Genomic DNA, 22100 nt, shown 5'->3' with positions numbered 1-22100 from the left:
TACATGTAAAGGTTGATGTGGTGCATGTCTAAAAACATGGCCTCTACCAATTCCTACTCTCCTTAACACGAACTCTCTTCCTCCCATTAACAATAGGCTATGTCCATCTTTTTAATGTTTTTTTAATCATTGTGCTCATGTTGTGACTTACTTTGACCAATAGAAGGAACCTTGTGCCAAACCTGAATCTAGTCCTCAGAGTCCTGCAACCTTGATTCTGGCTTTCTTATAACCTTGAACTAACATGTAGGGAAGTCAATCTAATCTACAGGAAGAAGAGAGGCCTTTTGGAAGAGAGCTGAGGCACCCTACCTGAGGTCCCCAATGTGTGAATGGGCCTCCGTAGACCTCTTAGGCCCGCCAGCTCCACTGTCAGCTGAATACAGTCACAAGAGTGAGTCCCTGCCATGTAGAAGAATAACCAGTCCATCTACATATTTGTGAAAAATAATAGCCTATTGTTTTAAGTCCTAACGTTGGGATTTTTATTGTGTACAGGTAAAAATAAAACGGGTAAAGGTCCAGGAAACATCTTGCTTTGTTCCTGAGAGTAGGTTTTCGGGGGATGTTAGTGTCAGTCATGCTATCGTCCCTTTTGTTCTTATACACCAGACGGTGTACATCGCTGAAAGAAGGTGATGTGTACATTTTGCTGATGATTGTATTCCGAGGTCTATAACAGTGAACCTGGCAGAACAATAAGAGATTTGCTTGAGACCTGAAGAACTAAATGCCATCCCTCCATCACAACTCACTGGATAATAGTAGAAGGTCCCGGGACTCGCGGGACAAAATAGAGAACAAAATTCAAAATCATAAGAAAAGACCAGTCGTACATATTACAGAAACTGCTGAACCCCATAAGCCTATGGCTCTTTAACCCCCTTTGAATCTAGGACCTACCACTAGAAATCACCTCTCAGTAACAGACAAAAGATAGATCTATTAGGAGCATTGGTGGTGACCTTTGTTGTGAAGATACTATGGAAATGTATATGAAGGCAAATGAGGTACATGGCTAAAAACATGGCCTCCAATAATTCCTACTCAAGATCAGCAGATGGCAACCACCAACTGCTCCAAGTGGAAAGAGGAGGCTTTCTACTCCTGTAAAGAGGTACAGTCTCAGAAACCCGACCGCCTCAGTGCTAATATGTCCTGTAGGGTTGCTATGAGTAAGAATCGACTAATGGAAGTGAGTTTGTTTGTTGGCTTGTTTGGGGGGAGAATGTGGAAAAGGATTGAAGTTGTCGAAAGAATTAAGTTTACCGGGTCACTATGTGTCAGCATCAACTGGATTGCAGTGAGTCTGGTTGAGTTGGATCCACAATAAAATGCCCATGGAAGCAATAGTCAAGACATGGAATTATGCCTGTCATTGCAGGAATCTGTTGCATAAGACCTCTTGTTGAAGAACAAGGATGTCACTCTGTGAACTATAGTGGGCCTAGTCCAAGGTAGAGTATTTTCAATCACCTCATATGTGTGTGAAAGTTGGACACTGAATAAGGAAGACACAAGAAAATTGAATTATGGGGATGGCAAAGAATATTGCCAGCACCCTGGACTGTCAGAAGAACAAACAGAACTGTCTTGGATGAAGTGCCGCCCAAATGCTTCTTAGAAGCAAGGATGACCAGACCTTGTGTGATGTGCATCAGACACGTTATGTATGTTTTGGAGTATACAAAGAGACAAAATTGTGAACATTTCTTAAGACATACCAAACAGACGGAGAGAATGAGTCACTGGCCTGAGGGGTTCAGGACATAGTCTTGGGGATAATTTACATAACCATGGCCTGCAAAGATGATGGTCTCCATGTGCCTTTGGTGAACAGTGACTGCGCTCTTTAAAGCTCAAGATTAGTTACAGAAAAGTCCAATGATTGGCCTTTCTCTGCCGAGAGGAAAGAAGAGTGTTGAGAACTGAAGACACCAGCAAAGCATTAGTTCAATGGACCAATGAACCATGTGTAGATTATTCTTCACAACCCAGAGAGCAGAACTATGTGGTGCCCAGCTACCACTACCAACTCCTGTAAAAAGGATCACATTAGATCGTCCCAGATAAAGTGTGTGTGGGGGAGGGGGGAGGGGGAGGAATTGGAATGTGGAACAAAACTCAAAATCATACAAGAAAAAAATACTCAATGGTCAGATAGAGACAGGCGGAACCCCTGAGACTCTAGCCTAAATTCACCCTTCACGTCTAAAACTGAACTCACTCCCATTGCTCATTCTTCAGGAAAACAGTAAGTCAATAGGATAATGATAATAGTGAGGAGGTATACACAATTTAGAATACCGTACATACTCGTGTATAAGCTGAGTTTTTCAGCACAAAAGATGTGCTGAAAAACTGGGGTTCGGCTTATACACGGGTCAGTGGTACCCCCGTTAAGTATTACATCTCGCGGGTGATTGCCGTTCCTCCACTGTTCTTTCAAAGCCTAGCTGACACTGCAGGCCTTTGGATGTTTGTTTTCTCACATCTAACCAATCAGAGCCATCCTATGACATGGATGGCTCCAATTCGCAGAAGCACCCATAGTGATTCACTTACGCCGGCAGTTGAACTGTTAAGGACGTGTCTGTGACGATGCTCTGTCTTTCACCTCTGGTCTCTGTGTTAATTCACATCCTGCATTTCCCACCCTAGGCTTATACTCAAGTCAATCAGTTTTTCTGATATTCCCAGTTTTTCTGGTTTTCTAGGTACCTCGGGTTATACTCAGGTCGGCTTATATTAGAGTACATATGGTAACCTACCATTTGAGATCAAGGGTGCAATATTTGCCCAAAGGGAAGGTCCAGAAGGGTGAAGAAAGAAAGAAGAATGGGGGTGAGAAACACAAGGAGGTGGGCTGAGTGATGTTACATGGAAGGGAATGCAATGAGGGAGATGAAGCAAAACGTTGATGAATCATTAACTGAAAAGTGTGTGATCTGCGTTGTAAATCATCATGCAGTTTCCTCTGAACACTAAGGAGGAAAGAGGACATCTGAGACAAAGTCTTCTCATCCTCTCTTCTAAGAACACTCGGGCTTGCTCTATACTGGGACATATTCGGTCCTTCTGGCAGCTCATGGCATAGTCAGCATTCCTCACCAACCCCATAATGGAAAGGCAGCACCCGTCTCCAATCTGCTGTGGTCGTTGCCCAGGTTTCGAGCGTGTATAATGTCATTGGAAAAACCATGGCTTGGGACATGAGCACCTTTCCCTCAACGTGACGTGTTTTGCTTTTGAGCACTTTAAAGAGTTCTTTTGCAGCAGATTTGCCCACTTTGTTAGATCGTTGGATTTCTTGATTGCTGCTTCCAAGGATATTGACTGTGGATCTAAGAGAAATAAAATCCTTGAAAACTTCCATAATTTCTCTGTTTATCGTGATGTTGCTTATGGGTCTAGCTGGGGGAATTCCAGGACCCTTAATTGTGCTCATGAAGAATGTGCAAATAGACCAAGAAGTAGTCTTTGAACCAGAGCAAAAGACATTACATAATTTAAAATCAGAGGAGGCATGTGTCAAGGTTGTATCCCTTTAACATACTTATTTAAGCAGTACGCTTAGCAAGTAATCATGCATACACTGCTCTCCTACTCTGTAGGAGACTCTAAATCTTTCCATTTAATGTTCATATGGTTACAAAGGGGTAACTCTTTGAAAACAAAGGAAGGCATAATTTCTCAACACTCATCATAGTACACAGCGGAGTTGCTCACACATGAAAGGAGCTTGGTAAATTTGTTGCTATTCTCTAGATTCCTAAGAAAAAGCTATTGATGAATGTAAGTTGGCACCAGTTATCTCAAAACAGACAAAGACATGTAAAATTTGCCCTAGACTCTGGGAGGAAATTAGTTTCACAAGAAAAGGAACACATAAGCCAGCTTACTCTTTTATAATTTTATTTGAATGTTCGATTCACGGATGGAATTATTTATGAACATATTCATGACCTGAGGCTGAAACTGGATACTTGAGTATTGCCAGTAGTAAAAAAAACCACTGGAATTTTTGGTGTCAGAATGTTCTCTCTATGTTTACTGAAAACGAAACCACAGTCCTTATTATGCTCCATAAACAACAGTAACAATAACAAAAAGAAACCCGTAATAATTAAATTGTAAAATCTAAATTATTTATGTGATTTCATTTGTTGGATATATTTTGTGTCATTGAGCCAAGCTTCTTTCTAATGTCATAAGACTATTAGAAACTGTAAAAAATCTTCGGGGGATATAAGATTTATCAACCCATGCAGAATGGGATAGGAGCCAAGGAAGGAGATTAAGGAATACTGGTTAAATTAATCAAGTTTCCCTCTGTGTTCTGGCCAAGAGAATGCAGTCAGTTATTATTCAAGCATTTGACACAATTGAAAATAATTTGACCATGAGTGTATGTTGAGTTTAATATTACATGTTAGTCTTTTCAAGAAACAACCCCATGAAAACATCAATATTTTGTCAACTAATGGCTTTATCCACTAAAAGGGGAGTTTCCATACAAAAGGTGAAAGAACTCTGCTATTCCTTCGCTCACTGTGAGGGAGACACTACATTTTAATCTTGCTGCAGAAACTGGGCAGGGTGATCTACAAACCAGGAAGACTGGTGGAGGAGGCATGGGCACAGAGACTCTAATGCATCACTATTTTCTTTACTGTAGAAGGAGCTGGCGTATGCTCCCTGGTGGAATGTGAATGGACTACAGTCACTGGCCTTGAAATATGAGCTTTTCCTTTCCACTCGAGGCAATGTTGAAGTCCTCTGGAATAGATAGACGCCATCATTCCAGTCCTAACACAAAATGAAAGCATCATTGTGGGAGCAATTTTGAAAATGTATGATCTTCATAAAATATAATATTTTCCACACTGTGAGACTGGCTGCACAGTCAGAACCACAAAGCTCAGGAAAACTACCTATTAAGGCCTGCTCCCCTTTATGCCCATTTGTGATGCTAACAAAGAATAAGGTACTTGCCCTCACAGAACATCCATCCATAATGAGAGAGAATATAAATGGATTGTATTATACGCCATGGGAAACATGGCACAAAGAGTGAGAGCATCAGTACTTTCAGACATTCTTCTCAATGAAGCTTCTACATATTTATTGTAAAACCGTATCTTCAATTTCCACGTGATGAAGTTTCTAAAAACTCCCTATAAGATGTACCATAAAAGTGGCTGCCTCATTATATGATTAACAACAATTCAGAATATATTTCAAGTGGTTCCTTTTTTATTTGTTTTTTTTTTAAAAACTGGACCGGCACCTTCTACTCACTTGAAAATAAACATCAAAAACAAAGCAGCTGACTGGTCATAAATCTTGCAGCTTTTTATTCAGGAGTCTAAATTATGTGAGTGATGTTGAAAGATAACTAATTTTCTCTACAAGGTTGACGTCTTTTGATTTTAGAATAAGACTTTAGTATGTTTTTGGAACCAAATTTAAAATCATAAAAACAATAAAATCAGGTGTACTGGGTGGACAGATGCTGATGAAACTCATGAAACTCTGGGCCTGGCACGCTCCGTGTCTGGCGTCAACTCAGCCCGGTGGCTACACTGCCAGCCCATCAATGGTCAAGTGTACAAGGAGAACGATAACGAGGAGACATGCACTCTTTAGAGTGATCAACCGTTTGAGATGTGTGATTTGATTTATTAGAACATCTTTAGAAAATTAATTGATTATTGTTTTGATGAAACTTTGCAGTCAGGAAAGAAGGATGAATGGAAACCAGAAGCAGAGAGGTAAGAAGAGAAAGAAGGATTCCACACCGTGGGGACTGCAAAATGTGCACAGATTACTGAGCGGATTTGCTCCGTAAACTCTTACCCAATTCACATTTTCAGTTCAAGACAGGATGCTCTCTAAATGGTTCTTGATAGTAAAGTAAATGGACTCTAATCTACCATCTTTGAGTTAATTTTTGTACAGGGTGTGAGGTTAAGGTTAAGCTCTCTATATGTGCATATTTACATGTACTTGGACATATATGTGTATGTATAAGTGTTATCTGTATATACACACATGCATGTATAAATACATACACATATATATGTATGTATGAGGAGCTTAAAATTGTTTATGGAAATATGGAATACATAATTTACATATACATAAAACATACATAATATATATAAATCTCATATATATATAAGTAAAATAAGTAAACTCCTTTTGGAACTATGAACCTTCCAAAGGAATTACTTAGGAGGCAACCACTTATTTATTATATATATTTGTGTATGTTTCATAATTCATACCATTAAAAGATAATTCCATTTTTCAATGAAAAATTTAAAAGTACCTCATTTATAAATTGATATATACTTCTCCTACAGATAAGGTATTTCACCATATTTTCATTTATCTCATTTTTTCTCTTAAATAAAAATAACTTAGGTTTTAGTTTATCTTCATTGAATGCATTTATGTATCATATATTCTACATAATGTACATTATGATGCTATCTATTATGTAATGCATATTATGATATTGTATATCTCAATATGTCATAGATTACATTATATAATTTCCTCCTCCAATGTATTATTCATATGTAATGATTTATAATTTCTTATCTAAAAATAGATGTAAAGGCTAGTCACAATTGGATGTCTAATAAATGAATATCAGTGTGAAACTTATGATTATTTTTAACTTATTTTAAATTGTTTTGTCAATATAGATTTAGAAATGCAAACTAGCAACCCAACACTTTGATCTACTAATACCATTTATATCCTCCAGTAGTGAAATCTTCAAGTCATATGAAGCTATTTCCCTCACTTGATCTGTCATATAAATCCAGGCAATGAGTTTTTGTTTTCTTTTGGTTTGTTTTTAACCAGGAAAGTTCTCTTGGATCAAATCACATGATAAGAAAAAGCAGATCTAAAAAAAGAAGAGGCTCTTTAAAAGAGCAGGAAGTCCATATAAGATTTAGGAATTCTTTTGACCCCACTAAGAATAAGCAGACAAGTCGGGGGAAGGGTAGGTAAACAAGGGTTTTCTTACTGGGGAGCATGCCTGAGATACGCATGCATTGCTAGCATTGGGGACAGGCAGAGGTTAAGTCATTCATAGCCATTGGGTTCCCAAACATCCTGCTACAATCACTCAGGAGCTCCTGTTTGAAGTCTCCTACCACTAATAATTGTATATGTTTGAAGTCACCCACAAGCCCTTCTAAAAATGACAAGCTATTTTTGGCATTTCTCATTCACCTTGTTTAACTGTATCTGAATTCTTGCTATTTGAAAAAAATCAATTCCATTTTCATAGAGTTAAAAAAAAGTGTTTTGATTAAATACAAAATGAATGTGTGTGTGTGTGTGTGTGTGTGTAACAAAAGTAATTCATTTTGGAAGTACGAAGTTTCCAAAAGAATTATAGAGGAGGCAACCATTTATTTGATCATATGTTTGACTAGTATGTATAGTAATGAAACATCTAGTATGTTTCATTAGTATACATAGCATTGCTTTATTTTATTTTTCTTCAAAGTGGCGATATTTAATGAAATATGCTAGGGAAAACTTTATCTCACTAATTAAACACAATTCTTTCCAGGTTTCAGTTCAGCTAGGGATTCCTTCCCCCTCCCCCCATAATACATCTGGAACATCATGCATTTTTCTTGGCAAAAGAGAGACCATTACAGTACAGTGGGGAGAAAAACATGGGTTGGAGTTGTATACTGAATAACAGATACATCTATTCTGATCCTTTCTTGAAATCACATTATAGAATAGGGAAAATATTGGGATAAAAATAATAATAAGATAGGAAAGAAAAGCAGTTCTCTCTGGTCACAGTAAATTTTTTTTTCAAAAGCAGTCTCACTTGAACCTTGATTTTTGGGATGGCTGATTTAAGAGATCAGCATGCAGCTGGGAAATTTTGTTTGCTGCTTGCAAAAACTACCCCAGAAACTGTTGTGATGTTGAACATAGCTTATAAGAACAGTGCTGTGGTTTTCTGGTTCAAAAAAAGTGAAATGTTGATTGATGACAAACCTTGTTCTGGTCATCCATCAACTTCCAGAACAGATGAAAATGTCGACTCCTAGTGCATTTGAAGTTTCTTCCACCAGGTCAGACTGTCCATCAAGCTTTCTAGTTAGAGGTTCTGAAAACTTTGCGTAACAGTGTGTGACAAAAAGGATGGATTTGTGGCAGATGGGGGACTGGTTTTGCCACCATGAAATTGACCAGCTCATACATCCATCATACATCCATCACAGTTGTTGGCAAACTTTTATTGTCCCCATCACCTTACACACCTGACCTCGCCCTGTGCAACTTCTTTTTGTTTCTGAGAATGAAGAGGGCTACAAAAGGACAGCGATTTGAGGACACAGAAGAAGTGAAGAAAAAAATGAGGGAGGTGCTCTCAGCCATCCAAACAGATGCATTTGAAAACTGTTTCCAAGATGTGGGAATTGTGCCCGATCTGACCCCACAACACGGGAGTGAAACACTAAGGGTTTACAACAGAGCAGCAAAGGGAGCAAAGCAATGAAGTCCTCAAGGAATTTAAAATATATACTTTAGGGCCAGGGTGAGGCACTCCATCAGAGGCTACGGGAAAACACTCCTAAAGGTCAACAAACAGACCTGGAATTATTTATAGGCTTTTCTTTTTTGTTGTTGTGGGTTTTTTATTGTTGTTTGTTTTGTTTTGTGTTGTTTTATTTTGCTCTGCCTTGTGGTTGTGCTTTTTATTGTCTCTACGCGTCTATCTAGATAAGATAGGCATGATGAACAATCCGGAGGAGAAAACAATGGGACAGATGGCACCTGGGGAACATGAGAGAGAGGAGGAAGGGAAAGGAAGTGGGTGTTAACAAACGCAGGGACAAGGGTCAACAGGTGATCTAAATTCGATGGCAACGAGGGCATAGGATGCCTGGTAGGGCTCGATCAAGGGTAATGTAACCAAGAGGAATTGCTGAAACCCAAATGAAGGTTGAGCATGATAGTGGGACAAGAGGAAAGTAAAAGGAAATAGAGGAAAGAACTGGGAGGCAAGGGGCATTTTTAGAGGCATGTATATATGTAAATATATTTATATATAACTATAGGGAAATAGACCTATGTACATATATTTATATGTTAAGTATCAAGAGAGCAGATGGACATGGGGCCTCTACTCAAGTACTCCTTCAATGCAAGAATACTTTGTCCTGATAACCTGGCATTCTGTGATGCTCACTTTCCCAACCTGATCACTGAAGAACAAAATGAGTGCATAAGCAAATGTGGTGAAGAAAGCTAATGGTGCCTGGCTATCAAAATATATAGCATCTGGGGGTCTTAAACACTTGAAGATAAACAAGTAGCCATTTAGCTGAAAAGCAACAAAGTCCACGTGGAAGATGCACATCAGTCTGTGTGATCACGAGGTCTTGATGGAATCAGGTATCAGGCATCAAAGACCCAGACAAAAAGTCATATCAATGTGAATGAGGGGGAGTACAGAGTAGAGACCCAAAGTCCATCTGCAGATAGTTGGACACCCTCCTACAAAAGGGTCACAAGGAAGAGATGAGCCAGTCAGGGTGCACTATAGCACCCATGAAACATACAACTTTCTTCTAGTTCTTTAATGCATCCTCCCCCCCAACTATCATGACCCCAATTCTACCTTACAAATCTGGCTAGATCAGAGCATGTACACTGGTACAGATAGGAACTGGAAACACAGGGAATCCAGGACAGATAATCCAGGACCAATAATGAAAGCAGCCATACCAAGAGGGGAAGGGGAAGGTTGGGGGATAAACAGGAAACCAATCACAATGATCTACATATAACCCCTTCCCTTGGGGACAGACAATAGAAAAGTGGGTAAAGGGAGACATTGGTCAGTGTAAGACATGAAAAATAATAACAATTTATAAATTATCAAGGGTTTGTGTGGGAGGGAAGGTTGGGGAGGGAGAGAAAAAAATGAGGAGCTGACACCAAAGGCTCAAATAGAAAGAGAACATTTTGAAACGATGATAGCAACAAATGTACAAATGTGCTTGACACAATGGATGTGTATATGATTGTGATAAGAGCTGTATGAGTCCCCAATAAAATAATGGGGAAAAAAGAAAGAAAGATGTTTCCAAGAATGGAATCACAGGTTTGACAAATGTATTAAGTGTAAAGGGGAGTACTTTGAAAGTGATAAGTTTTTTTTGTAAAAGATTTAAATATAGGACTTTGAAAAGATTCTGGGGGTTTTGGGGGGGGCGGGTGGTACCCTCTTGTACATGCAAACATCAAAATCTGACAGATCCTAATTGATTGACTCTTGAGTCTGTTATTGAGAAAAACAAATCAAGAGTGATTTTTAAGTTGATGTCTTAAGCAAATGGGAAGTGGTGGTAATATTTACATAAAATGGGGAGTTTGCAGAAGGGACATATGTGTATTTGGATGGCAGTTCCCAAGATTTCTTTTATTTGAGATATCAGTGAGAATAATCAAGTGGTACTATCAGGTGCAGTTGACTGCTGACGAGGCAGTTTTGATTCACAGTTACCCAGTGACACAGATGTCATGCTCCAATGCCATCCTCACAGCTGTGGCTTTGTTTGAGCCCATTGTTGTAAACCAGTGTCTGTCCACCTGGCTGAGGGTCTTTTTTCTGCTCCTCTACTTTACCATGCATGATGATCCTTCTCCAAGCAGGCCCCTCTGATAACATATTCAATGTACATGAGATGAATATTTGTTAAAATATGAAAACCATTTCAAGTAGGGAGACAAATGACAGACGCAGAGAATACAAGGATAAACATTGCACAAACTCACAGTTAATTCTTTTGAGAGAGGAAAGATTTAGCAAAGGAGACTCCAACAGAGAGCAGTAAGTCAAAATCCAAGATAACATGAGTCCTAGAACCCCAGTTCAATAATACTACAAGGAGGAAGTAGTATTCAATCATGTCTGTGATATTGCTCAATGAACAAGCTAGTAGAGGACTGGCATACAGGGCTGTGATCAGTGAGATTTATCAATATGGAGATTATCGGTGACCTTGACACGTATATTATGAAGTTTTGGGAATGGCTTCCTGATTGCAGTGCGTTCAGGAAAGAGTGGGAAGAAGAGAATGTGAGTTTGAACACAGACAAGGATTTTAAAGAATTTTGTATAAACAAGAGTATACAGTGTTTAGAGAGAAACAGGAGTTGAGAAAGGACTCTTTGATACTGATCTGTGAAAATAGGAGATAGTCAAGTTTTTATAATAAGCCATCAGACAATAGAATATTAATGACAAAGGAAATAAAGGTGGTAAATGTAAGCTCAAAGTCTTTAAGAAAGCAAAAAGGATGAGGATGGCGGCCCCAGTTGTAAGGCTGGTTTCTGATAGAAACTCAAGCTGATCAAAGGAAAAACAGAAAGGATGTGAAAATGATTAATAGAAAAAAATGCTGAATACCTAGGTTCAAATTCTGTCTCTATCACTTTAATCTCTGATTAAATATTTCTCTCTAGTAACAAAGGTGCAACTGCACTTTGGAGCTATGTATGGATTGTGATAAGAGTTGCACAAGCCACCAATAACATGATTTTTTTAAAGAGAGAGAGAAAGTACAAGGAATAAAATGTTGAAAGCCTCTCTAAACTTAGTAAATTATATAAATATTCCCAAGGTAGTAAAAGGATGCTCGTGATGTATTATGACAGACAGCATGAAAGGAAGGCAAGCCCTATTCAAACACTTTTGATCAGATTTTTACAAAGAAATAAAACACTTTAATTCTCAAAATTATATAAATTAAATTTTTAAAAAGCAAAATATTCCTCTCTAAAAGTGTTCAGCCAATACTGATATTCACTGGGTTTGCCAACCCAGATGTTCACTGAGCCTTTTAATCATAAATAATTCCAACCATACTCAGCTTCTCAAGTGCAAGCTGGGTGAGCAAAAAGTGAGAAGAATCTAACAGGAAGGGTAAAATGATAAGCAAGTATATCAGGATGGGTTTATGGTGATGGGCCAGAGGGTAGTGGAGCCAGGAGTGGGAAAAGTACAATGGAAAAACATTTTCTACGTTTCTAGGAGAGTAAACACTTACTGGAAGGAGCGTAATAAGGAAAGTGAACAGGAGAGATGACAAGAACTACTTAGAGGGCAAGGAAATGGAAGTCAATCCATTTGTACTCTGGAGTTATTGACAAATAACTGGTACTGAAGTGGATCTCTACCTAAGCGAGGTGAAGAAATAGATCAATGGGTATAACCCGGATAAAGAATTAAGAAGTTAGGTTGTTGCATGGATATATTATTTATTTGGAAATAATATTTAGTGGCTGCCCCATTCTCCTAGAAATGGTATCACTTGAGCCTTCTCTAAACAAGCTACTTCCCACACCCCCTATCCCAGTCTTTGGTTTCCACTCCAGCAATCCTTCAGACCCACACTGAAGAGAGACTTCACCACTTCTCCTCCAGACTCCTACCAACTACTGACATCATCCTCGTTCTTCTCTAGATGAACGGTTTGTGCTTTCATTTGTGCTGCCATTCTTGAATGACTTGGGTTCCCAACCTTAGCTCCTTCTCTACACAGAATAGGACACGAGGGATTGAGGCAGCTGCCCTCTAACTTCCAGGCATGCCACCAACTCCTGTTGTGACATCAGTCATCTCTTGGAATTTCAATTTCTTCATCTGTGAATTAGAATTCACATTGTCCTAAACTATGTAGTAAAACAAAATCAGGTAAGAGCAATAAAAGATTGTTGGCAAGGATTAAGCAACATGCAAATATAGAATATTACAAATATTACTTTTATTATTAAAGTTAACCTTGCAGTGAGAGATTCATAAACCAAAAGAAGGGGCAGATTTGGTAGAAATCATTTATTTGCCCTATATAATTTATCTACTAAATTCTGTCCTTAGTGCCATTTGTTTGTTTTGGACTTACTGCCAAAATATTCTCCTGACATGTAATAAATATTTATGAGAAAAGACTGAATTCCAAATAAAATTGTGACAATAAATGCTTAAACATAACAATATATACAGCTGCAAAAGAATGCAATCCTCTGTATATTTATTTGAAGATGGGTTTTTTTGTTTGGAAAATATACAGAATCAATGAAATTAAGACAAATGTGCCATAGAAATCCCCATTAAACAAATGTACAGGAAACGAAGATCCTACTACAGTATAGAGCACCATTTGGTGTAGGTGTAAAGACCCCAACAAAAGAATTTTCCATGAGTGAAGAACCAAAAGAATCTTATCACACTATGAGAGTCCCCTAAGCCCAAGTTAAAGCAAAAGCCTTTATAGGAGCTTTATATCAAAGAAATGCTTTTATCAGCTTAAAATAGCTCCAGTCTAACATGCAGTAGTGATTGGCTCTTTCAGGACTTTTCAAGTGTGTGTGTGAGAGAGCGATTGACTGTGCTGACCTCTCAGTCCAGGTGGGAGAGAGAGTGCCTTAGGAACCTGGGGGTGCAATAACAAAAGCAGTGCGAATGAGTGACTGCTAAAGAACAGACTATGAGTCTCTCACAGCCTTGGCAGTCCTGGAGGATTGGGGCTCCAGAGGGGATCCATCCTTGTTGGTAATCGGGGGCATTTCTCGGTTTGTAGTGAGTCTCATACATGATCTCTTCCCCTTGTAGGTGGTTCTCTCTGTATCTGTTGGTTTTATTTTATTTTATAAGACATCACTCAGAAAGGATTAAACTTAGGATCCACCTTAACTGCTTTGGTAATGCTTCATTAGCATAACAGGGTTACTTTGGAAATGGCACAGGGGTGACATTGTGACATTCTCCAGCTTCAGAAGAGAGAAAGAGAGCCCAATTCTCCACCATCCCTCACAGGGCCCTCTACTTCTATAGTAGATTCAGTAACACGTTGCAATGGCTGCTGAGAACTCGCAGATCGTACCCAGAGGTTATCACGAGTCAGCATCAGAAACTATTAAGGGTCTAGTCTTTGGCCCACAGCCATACCTCCTCTATACCAGCAATCCATCTCAGGTCTTCGGCCTCTGCCTTGTTCTGTGGGCTGTGATGACCATCAGCGCTGCCTCATGGTTTTGGCAAAGCTGCTCCTCTGCCTTGTCTCTTGATCTCAGTATTTGGAGCGCCAGCTTTCTCTGCTGTCTCCGCCCACTTGAGAAAGGCATCTTGTATGTGCTACTCTGGAAGCTCTTTTTTTTCTTAATGATTCCTGCTTCTGAAATGGGTGCTCTTAGACCCAGCATAGAATTCTCTACACTGTATCTGAACGCTCTACCCCGTCACTGGGTGGGGGTTACAAAGACGGTGGGTGTATATTGCTAAGCAATGTCACTTCACCAGTTACCTTCACAGGTCCAGGGATGACAGGTTCATATGTATGCTTTAGGGGGACATAGTTCAAATCACAGTGATGGTAAAGAATGAAGGAGACAACAGGTTTATGGATTGATGTTATTTTCACACAATTTTTAAACATAATAGAATTTAAGTCAGTTGTGTCTCTCATGCCTATTTTCAACAATATTTTTAAGTTTAAAATGTTTAAGGAGCAAATATTACACTTGAAGCTGTTCTGCAGATGTCACATCTACTTTAACATAAAGCATCCCTTCATAATTCAGAAGATGTCTCCCTTACATCCTTTTATCCTATTGTCTGGCACTTAATGGGGTTCACATAAAAGGAATAGAAATTGTGCAACTAGGTTTCTACTGTTCTGATCTTAAAATAAGGCAAGGAACTGAGCTACCAATCCTTTTAGGACAATAATGAACAATAAGGTGGGAAGTGAAGGCAGCGTCACCCATATTAGGACCATTTCACTTGAAGATGCTGGCCTCTTACCGACAGTTCTCATTCACACAAAACGGTTCGTTCTAGCTTGTGCATTGCAGTCTCCTTTCCTCTTTGCAGCCCATCCCTACACGCGCCTGAGTAGCGTAATCTACAGGTTAAACAGAAAATCATCTTGCAAACACGGCAAACAGTATAGCTATTGGCCCTGTCTCTTTCCACAAGGACCTCTTCATTAATAAGTGCCAACAACCTTTCAATTTTCTATTCATGAACTTGCTGGGTGATTAGTGAAATCTGTGTGAAATGTGACAACGAGCGACTGTAACAAAAATAACCATCTTATTTACATGACAATTCGTGTGCCAGGAAAGCTTTGTGGATTGATTCCTTTCTGTATTTTCCATAAGCTGTGAACGTTGTTAGTGGTAAGAAGTGTCATTTAGACATAAAAGAATTACCAAAGAGGAAAGAAAAAAATCACTGCATTTGAGTAATTTGATACCCCACTTGACCACCTTAAATGCCTAAGGATTTAGCCTGGTCCTGCTCAGTCTTTCCTTCCTCAAGTGCACTACAGCACTAAAGCCAGAACCAGTTAGGCTTAGATGACTAAGATGGAGGATCTAATGGGTTTACAAGTCAGTTTGCTGATTATTCGTCAAAGTGTTTCCCTTATTCAGCCTGGCCTGTGAGGGCACTGGATACTTAAATCCATTCCAATCAGAATTGCACCCCAGAGACTGGTCACATTATGCAATGCTTTTATGCAAATTCAAACACTTCACTTTTACCCCTCCTATTAACTTAATTAGCTGCATTTCTCTGAACACGGGCTTGCAGGCTCTAACCTAATGATGACTGGCCACTGTTCTCCTCCTAGATTGTATTTAATGCATTGAATATGGAGAAAGGAAAGAGGAAGAATTAGAAGCAAGAACAGTAAAAGCAGGAATTAAGGACAATGGGGCCACAGCTCATGTAATCACAGGACTTGGATATTTTAGAGAAAAATATCGGTTTTGCTTTCACCTAATGAAGCTGTGTCATCTTGAAAAGAACATCACACAGTGATCATCGTGGCTACATTAAAAGATAATGGTAGACGGTGTGCTGGGTGCTATTTTTAGCAGGAAGCAGAATATAAAATCTAAACTTAGGCTATATGAGTCCCTTGCCTCCTGAGGGTTTCATTAAAATGAAAGGTTTCTCTCCAGAGGTTAGCTTTGTAAGCAATGTTTAAATTTCTTAATCAGGCTACAGAAGAACTGCCTAACAAGAAACTGTTTTATAAACAAACATTTCTGTCAGGGGCCTGTGGTCTGCACTAGTAAAGGAAAATCCTACTGGCTTAAAATATATGGGGTCAGGAGGCAATGATCATTGAATGAAAGATGTTTAGAATTTTCACCCATCTATTAAAGATTAAGAAAGTGTCCATACAACTAGGAAGTCACCATTGTATCAAATGATATACTCTTTGGAATAAGCCGATATTAACTCAACAACTCCTTACCATATAATGAAGTTGCGATTATTAGTATGCATTGGAATCCAGGTTACTACTTCAGCTGGTAAAGTTGGTATTCATAGGAGAAAGTTAGTTCTAAAGTAGTCAAAATTGGTTTTTTGCAACTGGCAAATAGGCAATCTTGTAATAAAACAGTGCTTCTTTTCCCCAGTGCAATTTCAATATCCTGTGCAATTTTTCATTGTTAAAAGCATTCCCAAAGTATTCTCATGAATAAGTCCCTGGAACCCCAAATAAATAAAAATTGCTCCGTGATGAATGGCAATATCCCATTTCCTGCATTGAAATGCAAAGCGTCTGATCTAATTATGGTTATGTTAGGTTTCTGACCCATCTACAGGGTTTTTTTTTAATATACTGGAATGAGATTGGATAGAATCATGATTTATAAACCAAACCTTGTTTAAAATGTCAGCTGACACTTCCCATTGTAAGGATATATGTATTAATGAGTGACCAAGGGATCAAGATATTCTGTTTTGCTCTATGAGTCCTGGGTGGCACAATCTATGTGTGGCTGGCTGGTAATCTGAAGGTCAATGGATTGAAGCCCCCCTGAAGCACTACAGAAGGAAAGGCCTAGGAATCCACTTCGACAAAGAGCGCAGGACAAAAAGCCCCACAGAGCGGTTCTGTAATACAGGGAGTCACCATAAATCAGCATCAACAGGATGGCTAAAAACAATTCTTCCGAACTCTCTCTGCCAACAAAGAGACTTACTGTGCACAAAACTTAACCCTTTCTCCAGAAGAAAATTATGTCGACCCGGGGCCCTAGCATGCCGGTTGATAAAAAATTACTTTGGACCTCTCTTGGATGACCCACGATCGCACGCTTGAGCTACAGAGTGACCCATCAACAGTGAAGCTGGAAAGTTCTCCAAGAGCTAGGTTTGACCTAAACAGTACATGGTCGATTAGTCCAGCTGGTAAATTCATTAACCATTTGACTCCTGTGAAGAGTCAAATTTGAATGAGTTGACCATAATCTATCAGAAAGGCTTGGTAGTGAAACTGGAATTTTATTGTCCTATGAGTGATTAAATCCAGTTGATGGCCTCCTTGGAAAGAACTGATATCATAATAAATAACTGATTTCATAGCAAATGACTGATTTCATAGCAAATGACTTGATTTCATAGCAAATGTGGTGTGCCTACACATTTCTCAAACTGAACCATGTCCCACTCACAGTTCACAGCACCCCAAGGAAGGCACGATTGTTGAATAGGACAGACCCTAGACTAGAGATCTGTCCTTCACATGATGTCACATCTAGATGAGATGTATAGCACCAGATTCCCTGGGGGGCATATTTAGTAGGTCAGATTAGAAGCATCACGAAGGCCTCATGGCATGTGGGTGTGGCATCGTACTGCTAACTGCAACATTGGCAGTTCAAACCGATTGGCTGCTCCAAGGGAGAAAGGGGATGCTGTTCGCTCCTGGAAAGATCGAAAGACTCAAAGGCCCTACATATGATATAGCATATCAGGTTGCTATGAGCAGGAATCAACTCGCTGGCACTGGGCTTGGTTTTGGTTTTTGTATCAGAATCTTCGCCTACCTTCCCCATGGTCCTGCTATATGTTTCTCTAGGAAGCTTTAATTTTATTAAAGAAAGAGAAGGCCTATGTATTATCAAAAGATGTATTGATTTACTATGGGTGCTCTGGAGACTTAGTCAAAATTAGGTCATCCGCCAAACATGCTTGTTTCCTAACTCTATGCCAGGCGGTGAACCAGGTGCAAGGCTGTGAATTTCGACATAATTCATACCAAAACACCTCTTAAGGTCATGGCCTATACAGGTCAGTATAGACTCAGAGGAATGGCTAATCAGATGTCTCCATTCCTTTGCACTCTACCTCCTACTGATGCTTGCTGAATCGTCTAGAAAAACCATTCTGTCATGGCTGTCTCCGACCTGATCTCAAGCATAGGTCAGTCAGAGAAACTCAGTGTCTCTGACCAGACGCAGACACCAAATCAAACCTAATAAACCAGGAGTTTAAAGTAGAAGTGACTATATCTGCAATTCAGGAATATCTAACTGTCCTGAAAAATAACACACACCCAGTCATTTTCTAACACAAATATATTATCACATCAAATTGTTTCTCAAGTCCATGTTTATGCAAGAAAAAAAATATTTCTAGTCTTATTAGACAAGGAAAAGAAAAAATTCAATCTGTACTCTTCAAGGTCAGAGAGATAACCCGCAGGGGCGGATACATGTCTCAGAGTGCTGCAGAAACAGCAATTGTGGAAGAAGGTAGCCACAGCAGAGTTTGTTTTTCCATGGTTTAGGAGGCCAGAAGTCCAAATTCAGGCCACTGGCTGTAGATGAAGCAAAACCAAACCCACTGACATCAAGTTGCTTCTGACGGATATGAGATTGCAAATCTTGACGGGAGCAGGCAGCCCACTCTCTCACCTGAGTAGCAACTCTCCAGCTGTGGCTGGCAGTTCATCACTTTCCCAGCAGCGTTGTGTGTGTAGAAGTTTCCCCCTCTAGGAACTCTGGAGGTTTGTGTCTCAGCATCTCCAGTGATGATGCTCTTAGGTTGTTTCGTGATCTCTGTAACTTCCCATAAAAGAGGTGGATGGACACAGTGGCTGCATCAATGGGCCCAGGCAGAGGAACAATCGTGAGGATGGCACAGGACTGGGCAGTGTTTCCTTCTGTTGGGTCGCTACGGGTCAGAGCTGACACAATGGCACCTCACAGCAACATATTCTGATATAGGAGCCCTGGTGACATAGTGGGTCAGCAGTTAGAGACCACCAGCTTCTCTACGGGAGAAAGATGAGGTTCTCTGTGTGAAAGAAGATTTATATCCCCAGAAACCCACAGAGGCAGTTCTGCTCTGTCCTATAAGGTCACTGTGAGTTGGAATTGACTTCTTTCTGGTGAGTTTGCTCCTTTGGTTTTATCTCTTTCACCCATTTATGTACTTTTATCTCTTTGCCTAATCTGCTCTTTTAAATCTCCAAAGAGAGCAAATTTAAGACTCACCATACACTGATATGGCCTCCTTAACGTAATGAAGAAAACCATATTCTCGAATGGGATTACATCCAAGGGTCTAGACAGGCTGGCATGCCAGCCTATTTTGAGGGATCATAATTTAATCTATAACAGAGCACCGTGTCATTTTATCAAAGAGAAGAACTAAGCTAGTCATGAATAGCATACTCGATAGACCAGGCAAGCCCGGTCCTTCTATTTTCTCACCTTATAATCTTCTTATGTTATCACTGATTCTACTCCTTTTTCTCTAGGCCCCAACCTCATTATTCATCAACCCAGTATGTCGGAATCTGTTTTGGACGTGTGTGTTTGTTTCTTAGTTTTTTGTTATTCAATGGATAAGTGTTTCCATTATTTCTCTTTGCAAGCCCCATTCAGTAATCACCTGGATGGGTCCTGTTTGTCCACTGGTTGTTGACTGCATTTTCCAGGTATGATGCATCGGTCCAGCCTTGGAAAGTAAATGTTATTGATGTCACTGATTGTCTATTGACACCGTATTCAAATATCCATTTCAAGGAATATCTCATGCGTTGCCCCAGATGTTCTCAATCACTGGGTCCTTAGCAACAAAACTAAGTGAATGAATGAAAAATACTTGACAGTCGTAGGTGGTGCACATGACTACCAGTTCCAGTGTAAGGCTCAGACGTGCCGTTGTGTTTAGGTGCCCTGGACTTGGTTCTGATTCGGACCTCCCTACGTACAGCAGAACGAACATGTGGCCCAGGCCCACACCATCTTCACGACAGTTGCTCAACTGGAGTCCATTGTTGCAGCCACTGTGCAACTCCATCTCCTTGACTACCTTCTCCTCTTGGGCCAACCCTCCACTTTCCCAAGCATGATGTCCTTTGCCTGTTCAGCACGAATGGCATAGAAAGTCCAAAAGAATCACCCCTGTGGATCATAATGGTCTGATTGGCAACCCATTGGGGGGTTTGAACAGAAAGGGGAATGTTTCGTGCCATTGTGCATGCGGTCACTGCAAGTCGGGGAAGACTGGGTGGCCACTAGCAACATCAGCCACAGCCATCAGCTGTTGGACAGACTGGGCAGCTTTGTCTTGCCTGTGTCCCAGAAGGGACAGAGATTTGGGGAGAGTGGCCAGCACCGTAAGGTCCACTACTTTCTTTCATGGCCAGAGTTTGTGTTCACTGTGAAAGAGGAATGCAAACCCACAATCCCTGTCATCAAGTCTCTTCGGACTCTGTGCAGCTGGACAAGAGGCTGGCACGGCCCCAGAGGGTTCCCAAGGTTGTAACCTTTAAAGACACACACCACCACATTTTTCTCCTGTGGGACAGTTGAGTGGACTCACTAGTAGTCCATAAGCCACGCCCTTCTGCACAATCTATCTTCCACTCACAACTTTGCTGAATATGGAATCTAAAAAATTCGTCTGGGTATGTCCCTACCTTATGTGAACCTTAAGTCCATCAGAAACCAAAGTAGCCCGGCACTTCACCACTGAACCGCCAGGGCTCCAAAAAGGAGGCATGAAAACAGAAGAGAGGGCAGAGCACTTGTTTGTCAAATGGATGAAGAAATCTTGCCACTTCAGAAATTTCTTGGGAAACCTTAGAGGAGATATGAAAATTGGATGGAGTCATGCCAAGAGGCTAATTTATAAATCAATTAAATAAATCAAGATGCTCCATGAGAAAAGGACAACAAAGAAGTGGATTCTGCTGTAGGCAATGTTAAGATCGGCAGCAAAAAGTATAAACGGATAAGTCCAGAGAGGAAGTAGTTCCTGAACTGCTTAAGACTTGCCTTTTCACTTCCACGTTTTCACCTGCTGATACTCAGAGTGCTTGCGGTTCCCAGTTGCCACCAAGTCAGCTCTGACTCATGGAACGAAATATTGAACAGCGGTGACCACATTCAGGATAGTTGAAAGGTTCAAGTTCATTATCACTCCCCTTCTCTGGCCCTGCACTTTCCCAAATACCAAGAGATCTGTCCAAATGCCAGAGATCTGTCCAAAGTAAGGGAGACTAAGTCTTGGACAGTATTCTGGGATCTGTAGGGCTTTAACTTGCTAATTGTCAGAAGCAGAGCACCAGAACTTTCTTCCTAGTCTATCCTGGTCTGGAAGTTCTACTGAAACCTATCCCCCATGGCTGATCTCGCCAGGATGTGAAGTACTGATGGCCATTTAGCCTCGAAGAACAGAGCATTGAAGGCAAACAGACTGAGAACTTTGCACAAAGTGAGTTTGTCAGAAAGTTCTTAGAGTTTTGTTCAAAATGGTTTGTTAGAAGGTTCTCTGAGGGTTATTTAATGTATGCTTAGTTTGTGTCTTTCTATGGACTCTTCTAAAATCTGACAGAAAATCATTCAATCCAGCTCCCACCTCTTGCTCTTACCATGCTCCTCAGAATGAGCAGGGCACTCTTTCCTACTCTGGTTGAAATCTGGATGAACAATGATAAGCCCACACCTCCAGAGATAGACATGCCTTCTAGTTTATTTCCTGTTCTTAAAATATACATAAATATATTTCCTACTTCCAAGTGTTCCTCAGATTATCAGAAAGATATTGTTGCTTCTCGATTTTTATGTTAAAGAGGGCAAAGTTTGAAGACATTTGCAGTTGATCCTACATTTGGGACTTCTGGGACTACAGTATTTTTCTCGTGAATGTTTTGTAAAGAGAAGGAAACAAAGTTCAAAAGATTTTACCAGCATTCTTCAATTCTGGAGGGGAATAAAAC

The sequence above is a fragment of the Tenrec ecaudatus genome, chromosome 5, assembly GCF_050624435.1.
Source record: "Tenrec ecaudatus isolate mTenEca1 chromosome 5, mTenEca1.hap1, whole genome shotgun sequence".
Taxonomy (NCBI): Eukaryota; Metazoa; Chordata; class Mammalia; order Afrosoricida; family Tenrecidae; genus Tenrec; species Tenrec ecaudatus.
This window is presented reverse-complemented; position numbering follows the sequence as displayed.